The sequence below is a fragment of the Pholcus phalangioides genome, unplaced genomic scaffold, assembly GCF_987345545.1.
Source record: "Pholcus phalangioides strain wild (caught in Gottingen) unplaced genomic scaffold, Ppha-v1.0 ptg000027l_1, whole genome shotgun sequence".
Taxonomy (NCBI): domain Eukaryota; kingdom Metazoa; phylum Arthropoda; class Arachnida; order Araneae; family Pholcidae; genus Pholcus; species Pholcus phalangioides.
The window spans coordinates 9,618,664-9,630,303 of NW_028301617.1; positions in this window are offsets into that span (position 1 = coordinate 9,618,664).

The window sequence follows — 11,640 nt, forward strand, 5'->3', positions numbered from 1 at the left end:
GGGGCTCATTCATAGATACGATTAATGGGGAAAAATGAGACAGTAAATCATTCAGGGCCAGGTTTAACTGATGTTGGGGACCGATACCGGGTGCGGCACGGCCGTTGTGAAACACTGATCTAAGACAATTCGGAAATTAAATGGGACACTGAGACAGGATGTACGGAAAATTCAACGACAACAGTTCGTTTGATAGTCTTAGTAAGTGATTGAGCAAGTAATGACCGAACGAGTGAGTCAGTGAGTGATAAAGTAGTTAGTGAGTGACCTAGTGAATCAGCGAATGAGTAATAGCATGAGCGACCTAGTGCGTAAGTTAGTGAGAATGAGCAACCGAGTAAATGAGTGACCTAGTGATGAAGTGGGTCACTTCCTCAGCCACTGAGTCATTTGCTCACTCACTGACTTATTAGCTCACTCTCATTTGCTTATTTTCTCGCTCATTGGCTCTCACCCAATCACTTAATTGCTCATTCATTCGCTCAGTTGCTCACTCCTGTCAAACTGTTGAATTTTTACAACGATGAATTTTCATAGTGATTGTTGTCGGTGAATTTTCTGGACACGCTGGAACAGCATGAGAGGATATGGGGGGGGGGGGGTTATCACCTCAATTTCTCATCCGTTCCAGGGAAAAACTGTATTATTGACACAATGCAAGGGCGGAGGTTGACATTCGCCGCCGCATCCCCCCACCCCCGCCTATTCGATAAGCCTGTATCCGCCGGTGAGGGATAGGCTGTTCATCAAACAGACGTGTTCATCACACACACACACACAAAAATAATCCGTTAAATATATATTATAAAATTATATATATAAAAATATATATATAAATTAATTAATTTCATTTGTATTCGTTTTACCAACGAATAAAATCTAGGGCTCCCAACCAATTACCCGGGACACCAATTCGCGTACTTTTGGTGGGGCCCCAGACCGAATATATCTTTTGCTTCCGCTATCGCATATGTTATTTATATATATTCTTTCTCGCAGGCAGGCAGAGCCCTTAGGCTGGAGTTTAGATGGCGAGCCTTCAAACCAGCTTTTCAGGGGCCCCTCTGTGGTTAATTTATAGTGTGAAAAATCCAAAAGTGATAAGAATCGTGGTGGCCCCTGTCAGAACTGCCCTTGCGCGGGGGTCATGCCGAGAGGTATGTATAATATGCACACAACAGCAGTGCTCCCAACACACAGGGTCGGGGTACCCGAGGGGGATTGCACGTATAAGTTTTCATTTCCAGGGGCCCTTGATGGATCTCATTGTTTTCTTGACTTCATTGTTTCCCGACAAGCTTCCAGGTCAGGGCTCCATGGAAATGTTGACAGGTTCTAATCCGGTGTCCCTGGATGTATCTCATTGATGGGGTTTTGCCGTACGTGATGAATCTCATTTGTTTTTTTTTTTTTGCTTTATTATTATTTTTATTAAAATTCGCTTCTTCAGTCAGCTGGTGCTTTCACGCGTCCCTTTCCATAGCACGCTGATGAAGTGCGGCGAAACTAGTATGAGCCCCTCTAGTGTGTGTGTGTATATATATAAAAATGTATTTATTATAATTTTAATATTTCTTATCACACTGAAACCCCTCTTAACGGTCACCCATCTTTTACAACCAAATAATAATTTCCCCTTATATAATGTATGAATTTCAATTTCCCCTTAACGGTCACTATTCTTTTATGGACGAATTTTTTTGTCTAGCCAGTGACCGCAAAAAAAAGGTTTTACTATATCATAATAGTTATATTTTTCTTATATTATTTTATCTTTTTCTTGATCAGGAGCTGGATGGACAAGACAAAAGTGGACGACCATGCTGAATTTTGGTTTGTAGACTTAGGTGCAGAACATGTTGTTTGAGGTCACCACAAATCTCTTGGAACAGTTGTTTTGGAATCGAAACTCGAACTGGTAACTGTTTACTGTCTCTGTTATCCGATTTTCATGTTTCCTCGCCAGTGTTTTGAACATTGTGTGAACGGACGTTTCGGTCACACCACTGGACAAATTTGTGATCGAACAATAACCTCTTTTCGGACGTGTATGTATTTTGTGAAGCCATCGACTGTGTAAATACCTGTGATATACAGTATATATTTGGTGATGTCTGGCATAAAACAGAATCTGACCAGCCGCCAAGAAAATCGGTGGCATTGGTCGCTCTTTGTCTCTCGTGTTGTTTTGAGTAATAATTTATTAGTGTCCTATTGCCAAACAGGATCCAAGATAAACGATGGGGTTATACTTGCTGGGCGACTATTTTTGCTTGAATGTTTGTTGAGGACAGTCGCTTGGAAGGGCCTGACTGGGCCAGGAATTAAATGAATGGTAAAAAAAAACAATGCATTTTTTTTTCCTTCACCTGTAAGAGAGTAGGTGGTTAGGATTATAAGGTTGTTGAATAATGAACATCAGCTGGATTTTTTTTTGTCTAATAATACAAGGGGCATGGTGTCTGTGGACCAGAAACGTGTATGAGATTTAAGTTGAATGAGAATTTTGTGTGGTTGTATTCTTGATTATGCGTATTTCCATGTTGTATCGTACTGTGCAGTATTGTCATAATTATTTTTTTTTGTAATAATTGCTATTATTTTGGGTTGTATTTTTGTTATATTCTTTATCCGCATATTTTTAGCACCATTTTTTTTTTTTCCGACCGTCACTTTGGGCATTTTGCTTGTTGTGGCCTTAGTATTGGTATCGCGGAATTTTTTGTGAATTGCGTTTCATTGCGTATTGTATCGCGTATTTTGGTGTAGCGTTACTATGCGGTATTGTAAAACTGCTGTGCATCACGTATAGCGATGTATTATTTACGTATTGTTGGGTGTGGTGGTTGGATATCGTCTTCTGTGTAAATACACGATAAGAGTTGGTAAAAATTATCGTGCTGCATCGCGTATTGTGCTGTATCTCGTATTGGGGCGGTACTGTAGTATTTTTGTGAATCGCGTAGTATGCGCTTTATTACGTATTCGGTGCTAGTAGCTTAATTATGTAGCGTATCTCGTATAGTGGTGTATCGCTTATTGAATTGTGATCTTATGCGTATTGTGCTCTTTCTAATGCGGATTAAGCATTATGGTTAATCGTGCATTGGGATGTGATGCGGTGTATCGAACATTATGGTTCATTTCGTTGTTGGAGTATAAAGTGAATTTTTGTTTATCGTGTATTGCATGGCGAGTTATAATCGTTATTGGTGGGGGGGCACATGGTAATGTAGTCATACGATTATTCTGTTTTTAATTGTATTCGCGTCCTGTTATTACCCATTCGTCCAGGGGAAGGTTGTTTTTTCTAATTTTTAAAGGAATTGTATTTAGCAGTAATAAAAAAAAGACATGCTTCATTTGCATCAAAAAGTTTAGATTTATCATGAAAAATCAATAGAAAATCCGTATAAAATACATGAGCAAGACCTGGATGTTTTTGACCTACAAAATCCTGAAACATGACCCAAAAACTCGGATAAATACCTTAAAAACTAAAAGAAAAAATATGAAAAAAAAACTTAAAATAGAGCAAAAACACACATTTGTGTAGAAACTGCACACTAGTTATTATATTGACTGGAGGTAAAAAAAAAAAAAAATATTATATAGTTTGTTGCAAATCAACATTCTTAACATTAGATTTTATCAACAATTGCCAATGGAATTTTCGAATTCATAATTTATGAGTGGGTTACAAAACAAAATTTCTGAAAAGACAAGATAGCATCTGATGATATTGAGAGATGCTTATTGGGTATTTTGGAGACGGGAAGGTGAGAGATCCGATATCTACTCGCAGTGTTAATTTCTCTTCGATTTCAATACTTTTCTCGTAAAGACGTCAAAATTTTTTCTGCGGGCTACACGTCCAATTTTGCTTTATTTTTTTCGAATTCCACGATAGCAAATAGGCCTACCCCACTTTTAGCACACTGACTATCTACAAGAATTGAATGGTGGAAACTTTGCTGAAGATTGATCTTATGTTCGTCGTCAGTTCTTCAATATTCCCCAGGCAAAAATAAAGCTTACGAAATCTTACTGTATGCAGCATTCTTATGGATAAGAATCATTCAACGTGAACTTGAAGATTTTCAAATTCTCCCTGTATTATGCAAGTACTATATCAGCTACCTTAATTACTCTTCCCCCCAACATCTATATAGGAACATGAATTCACATTCATTTATTGTCAGCTCTTGGAATTTTTACTGTTATACATACTACTGTATATTAACTTAGTATCGATTTTAAAATTTGTTATCTAGAAAGGCAGTTTTCTTTACGGCAAAAAAAAAAATTTTAACGTCCTTTTTATTTAAAAAATTCAATAGTGAGAAAATATTCTAAAAAGTGAAAAAGTTTTGAAAAAAAAAAAAAAAAAATGCAAATTTCATCAACATCTGGGTCATGGTCAGGACTGAGTGTTGGTATTTCAACCCAAAAATAAAAATTTCTCCACAAATGGTGATAGACCGGAGTTGTGCTATTTGAAGTGTTTGCATTTCTTGGCAATGTAGTCAAATAGTAAATGAAGTATATCAAGGGCATTTTTGCGTCATCTGTCAACTCGACATATATGTGACAATGACATGAGTGATGAATTCTAAGCTTTGAATAGGCTGACTATATTTCCTCGAGGGGAATTGGGATTCCAAATAAGGGACATCGCCAAAAAATGACTTCGAAACTAAAAGTTGCCAAACATCGGTGAAATTACGGAAAAATCGCAATAGAGGATTACTGCTAATTATAGTGAATTAAAATGAATTCCACGAAATAAAACTTACACCAAGACAACACAAATTTTAGTAGGGTGATTCCATATACAGTCAGACGTGGTTATAACAAGGTTGACCATATTTGATCTTAGAAATACGGGATATTGCCTATTAAGGCTGAAAACGATGCCAAAAGTCAATCGAGGGAAATGAAGCGCCACTTCAAATAGCAGTGAATGAAAAAAAAAAAAAATGAATATTTATTACGCCTGATGAATATTCTTGTTTGTACTCTTATTTATAGTAATGTAATTTGAGTTGGGAAGGTAATGCGAAGCGCTGATTTGAAGAAAGAATTGAAGGATAAAAAGACAAAGTTCGCGTCGTTGAAAATACGGGACATTTTTGCGAAAAAAAAAGTCTGGACAGACATGCCTCGGAATTGGAATGTGACGGTCGGCCTGTCTCTTATAAAAAATAGGATGAAATCTAGTTCTAAAAAGAAAAGATTCAGGGAATTTTTAAATTTGGCGGTAAATTTAAAAATAATAGTGAAGTGAAACCTCCACAAAATTTTTTTAAAATCTGGGTTGGAATTGCCTATAGTATAATGTTTGACTCCCTATGATAAATCCCTCTATAACGATATTTTTTGAAATGGCTAGACCATCTACAGTTTGCTCAAAAATCGCCACTTAACAGTGAAGAGCTGAATTTAATAGATCAACTAATACATAACTATGTGTGATTAGTTGATAATTACATTTATTATTAAATATTATGTGAAATAAGTACTTAAAAATTCTTTTTATGAAGATGCAACTCCGATTCAAGAGATGCTAACGTCATAAATATGGTAGGAACTGATAATATGCAGTCAAAATCTAGAATTAATGAACATTGTTAGAGCGAAAAACTTTTCATAGACCAGGAATTCCTTTAACGGAGTTAGACTATGCATTCTCTCAATATAACCTCTCTACAAAGACATTTTTTCCTTGGTCCTCAAAGTAATAACATCTGAATTTTTAATGGTCGTTTGTTGAAGCTCTTAAATAACGTTACCTTCATGGAAAAAAAAAAAATGAAGCAAAACTAAATGCTATTTCTTACAACAAATACTTCAGCTTTTTAAGTACAATCTTTGGCAGAAAAATATTTAGATCTTAATATTTGAATATTACCTTCTGGTGATTTATTTTCTCCATCTCAGACGAGGCGGAGAGGAAAGGAAATCCAACAAACTTGTCGAGCACAACAGTAAAATATATTTTCATTTCATGTTATTAACACAAACTGCTCGAGGGTGGTAAATACATCCAAAAACATAACATGCCATTAGATATTATGTATGTGGCCGTTCAAGTATTACGTAAGCAGATTGTTAGCCATTTTTGACTCCACCCCCCCCCCCCCAAAATCGGCAAATTTTCGTCATCACTTCCCTCCTCCTCTTAACGCATAGTGAGATCAGAGACGTACACGGATTTGGTTGCACAGGGCACTTTTTCCACAGGTAAAGAAACGAAAATGTTTGTGTGTGACAGCGACGAACTGTTATGTGAAAACTAGAGGTGGGCTTTCTTTTTAATAGCTCTTCGGAAGCTGGTTTTCGGCATAAAGAATTGACTGAAAAGTAAGTTTTCCCCTTTTCCAAGGGTTCTAGGCATATAATTCCAATTTCTTTTTGTTCTTTTTCCAACAATTAGTGTGCAGAGCAAGTGATCCTACCACTGTTCACATACGACTCGGTGATCGAAGTCATGTCACTGAATAGGGAGACTAACAGATAAGAACTTCCTTGCTTTTCCCTACAAATTATATCCCGTATAATGCACGTAAATATTTAATTTCTTCCCATTAAATCTATTTGCACCGTAATGTTTGTTAAATTAAAAACACTACATAAAATAGCTATGGTCGGTGAAAAACGATGTCTTGTAAATTCTTAGACATTTCCCTCTTAAAACATTTTTTAGTTGCTGTTTTTGAAAAACGTTAAAAGCGGGATCCCCCCCCCTTTTTTAGACGAATATTTTTGACCACCCTAACGTCAAATTTACCACCCCTCTCCGAGACCGTCCATCCCAAGATGGTCTCTCTGGGCGGTCATGTCTGTCTGTTAAGATCCCCGAAAAAATAATCTCAAAAGATATCAAACTTTTCCATCATCAATAGTAGACTAGTAACGAAAGGGCCCAACAATATCATTTACATTGCCTCTATAGAAATATACAATAAAAAGGAGAAATATAGAATTCGGGACAAAGCCATGTGGAGAGAAAAGAAATGCAAAGTAACTGAAAATGCTTCCGGCATGAGCTGAACGGAAAGGGACTATCCGTCTCTTTACTAACCACTTCATTTTCGGCACTTGAAGGTTGTTGGACCACTTCCGTCCCAAAGGTGAAATAATTTTTGGCCAGTGCGAACTTGCCCAGACCTTCCATCTCTTCTCCCAACTTTCCGCACTGCAAAGTTGGTTGCTGCTAGCTCCCAGCGGCGAAATTGTTTTCGGCACGTGAAAATTTGTCGGGACCTTCCGCCTCTTCTATGATTTTGTTATTTTCGCGGTGCAGCGACGGACCCTCCGTCTTTTCGCCAATGATTTCGTTTTCGGCACAGCGAATGTTGCTGCGACCGACCCTGCCGCCGTCCAAGCGGCAGAATTTTTTTCGGCACGTCCAAAACTGTCGAGGCCTTCCGTCTCTTCCTCGATGATTTTGTTTTCGGAAATGTGAATGTTGCTGTGACCCAAATTTAAATAAAATTTTTATTTTTCCCACTCTCCCTATGCTATTCACTCTTCTGCGCTCACTTGTTCACTAACTAGCTCATTCAGTACTTCTGGGCTCACTAACTTGCTCATTAAGTGTGACGCTTGTGAATGAGCAAGCTTGTGCTCATTAACAGTGACGCAATTGGTCACTGTTATGCTCTTTTGCTCAATCGTTCACTATGTCTGCTCTCAATTGAACTGCTATGCTCATTCACTTGATCCGTAACTTGCTGATTCACTCATGCTCGCTTACGTGCTCGTCCAATACTTTTGATCAAAAAATTGAGCAAGTGAGGAAATCGGTTATCAAATTAGTGCTCATTAACTCGCTCACTAGCTAGTCTGAATTGCGTGGCGGTGACCGAAGTGGTGTGTGTGAATAAATAGACCGCACTGAAACATGTCAGGTGCATCGGCGTCCGAACTGAGACGGTACGTCAAATCCGACAGCCGGATGATAACCAATTTTTTTTTTTCCTATTCAACGTCATTATAACGGGATTTGACTAATATGAAAATTTATTCGATCTCTGTTGAAACGAACGTCAATGGACAGAAAATTTGGTTCACCATATGACCTTGTGACTTTCCCCTTTAAAGGACGATCTTGTGTACACCCCTGACGAGGGTGGGGGAAATTCGGATTATAATGAGATTTTCTAAAGTTATAGTTTGTAAACTGCTAGGCTAGTACTTTCTTGTTTCTTCTAGTACTTCCCCACAAGGAAAGGGCTGACAGGGCTCCGGATGTATTTTTTTCACACTATGCATTCTCTGTGGAGATTCCAGCCGCAGAAAGTGGGGGCCGTGGTCAGTGCCCTATTCACTATAGAGGTTAGGCCCGTTAAGGATCCCCGCCTAAGTGTCCTGATTCCAGTTCAGAGAATCAGAACACAGTAGTACTGCCTTGGACGGAGGGGGTGGGCATGATAGAGTAAATACTATATGATCAAAATTCTTTACACATCACTAATCATGATCACTATTCAGTTTCGGTTCATTGGGCATCAAAACATTGCTCCAGAGTTTAGGAGCCGTGGATCCATATTGTTAGAGGGTTTTTAAAGCTACAGGTATGTATATATCATCTTTCTCTTTCCATGCACGGTCGGACTTGGGCAGGTGCGAAGGGTGCAACCGCACCGGGCCGCGAAACATCAAGGGCGTTATAACTGGATTTTATTCCATTGATTACGTGATATCTTTTAAAATTACTGCTTTAAAAAAAGTACAACCTAAAAGGTTATAATCAAGGTCCACGGGTTCGAATCCGAGCAAAGACATCAAAAACAAGTTCTTTACTTACCGATCCTGGGCGACTTCGTTCCCCACCCAACTCTAATGGTTGGAAATTGTCGTGTAGCGATACATAACCGGAGTTGCGGACGGTTCAAGTATTACGTCAGCAAATTTTTAGCCATTTTTGACGACCTAGTCAGCAAAACTCTTGACCCCTACCTCCTAATGCATATTGTTGGGATCAGAGAACTACGCTGAAAGGGGGGGGGGGGGGTTGGTTCTGGCCTCACCCCCCCCTCCCCCAGGTGATCAGAAATTTATTTTTTTAATGCAAAAAATATGTTTAAAAAATTAAAATTTTGTGTGTGTGTGAGAGAGAGAGAGAGAGAAAATATCTTAATATGTTGTTGTAATCAATTTCTTTTGATTTCAATGCTATTTGAAGGCTAAGAACACATTGCGACCCACCCTCTAAGCCATATATGCTGAACCCATGGACTGCGGACCAAATGTGGCCCGCCACCTCAAACCTAATTACCACTAAATTATAAGTTTTGCGTATTTTAAAATTATTGTTCATCTATGCAGCGACGTTGCGCCATTAGTGCTTTTCAACGCGGAGACCATTGGGGGCGACACCAACTAACAATCAAAGAACAGTGATTTCAGCAAAATTCAGCAGATGGATGCATAATGTGATCCTTTTTTTTTCTCCCACAACTAGTGTTCGTTTCATTGGAGACAATGTTTTTTTTTTTAACTTTCCTTTGTCAAAAACAACGTCAAAAGGTGTACGTAGACCAATCATTTGATTCATTGATGGACATGCCTTTGCTAGTTGATGCGAAGTACCGAGCACTGAGTTCTCATCTTCCTCGTCTTAGTTTTTCTACTTGGAGAGATTGATGGACAAGAGAACTTAATTTATTTCGTTGTTTCCCAGTGCAAAGAGACTGTCGGACGACTTACAAATAGCATTTCTGAGGCGTTGTGAAGGATAGTGATAGGAACCGAGAGACACCCAGGCTAGTTAAGCTCGTGGTGTGGAGCTTTTCAACATATATATACGCTCCAAGGTTGAAATATGCTATCTGATTCTATAGCTTAAATGATTGGGGATTTTTGATAATGATTTGGGGCTGAGATACTTTCATATGCGAATGTATGCACCACACATTGGAATTAAATTTATCAGTGTTTTTCATTGATGTTTTTCATATGCGTTCTGCTGGCCGGAGGTTGAGCCGGAGCCGCAACTAGGGGGGAAAAAAGCAGGTGGGTCTTGTGCCCCGGGCGCTGAATGCAACCTTCAACTGCTTCTTCTACATTGCGTGTAGGTGCCAAAATGCGTTCTTGCCCCGGCTGAATAAATTGCGGACCTGGGTTGAGCAGTTCATCCCCCCCCCCGTTATATGGGGGGGGGGGGAGAAATCCCGTTGATTGTGTACAGAGGCGTTCAACAGGTGCATACCGTTTAAAAGTAGTGAAAAAGGCATTACGGATCGGAATAAATACGAATACACAGGACAGAAAAGTGAAATTTAGGAGCAACTACACACAGTACCACTTTTTTGACTTTGGTTTGTTTATGATTTATTAGTAATGACATATTGGAATTTGAAGGGGCGGCAAAAACATAAATACGGCCCTGGACGTTTATTGAATTTCTTTTTTTTCCCCCCTTTCTACCGTCATTTACCGTGCGGATCCCCCCAGTAAAACACGTGTTCGTGCAGGTACAGTAACATGAAACGGTTTTTTATTAGTCCAAAGTTGTCCTTTTACAAATTTTCAACATTTATTATTGCTATTAAGAATGAACAGGTTGACTTCTGCTGGCTTCGATTTTTTTTATTTGAGTGTAACGTGTGCCTCGCAACTGGGGGGGGGGGGGGCGCTGCAGACGGGTCTTGTGCCCCGGGTGCCGTACTAGAGGGGGCGCCAAAATTCATGCTTTCCCCGGCTGGCCAAGCATCTAGTTTCGGCCCTGCCTCGCAACATCATAAACACAGTGCTGTTAATTTGGAAGAAAAATTACTTTAGATTTTTAAAAAACAATAATCACACACGTATTTGCAAAACCCTACTAGATGGTGCTTTCGAAGCATCACACCACTAAGGATTTATAATTAACGTTACTATATTCCAAAACAGAGAGGAGGATGCCTGCGCGCGCAACCTTGATGACGTCATTTGCAAAATTGTCATTGTCAAAAGAAATCCGCTACAACAATAATTTTTCCCATCTAAAAGAGAATAGCTATATATGTTCCAGGAATTTGATAAATCTGGTTATTATGCATATAGTTACCAACCATTTTTATAAGTTTAATAATTTTGTTTTTCACATTTATCGGTGATTATGATAAATCGTCAATAAATTATTCAAATTTAACGGAAATTTTGCTCAAATGATGTATTCGATCAGTGATGTGTTGTTTATGTTAAAAAATGTTGATAAATGTGAAGAAAGTTTACATTACAATCAGTGCCGTAACTAGGCATTTGCAACAGGTGCCCCCGCACAGGGCCCAGCCTAAATGCGTATTGTTGCAGAGGGCAATTGAACGACTAGTTATGGGCCACCAGACCTCAGCAGCCTTCAATGAGATCCAGCAGACTGGCAGCAGTAAGAAACATAGAACAACAAGGGAGTGACACGGGCTTTGAATGAAATATAAATATGTCGTTACCCCGCCCGCCCGCAAGGGGATTTGCCGGCGAATTGAATTCAGCCGGCATATATCAGCTCAGGACTACTGGCTAGGGTTTACAAGCAAGTATCGCTGCTGATCATTAACCACTTGCCCAGGCGCGAGCATCGTCATCTTTACCTCTAGAGGGCGCTAACGAATGAAAAGTAAACATTTAATTAAATCTGAGCAAACGATATGG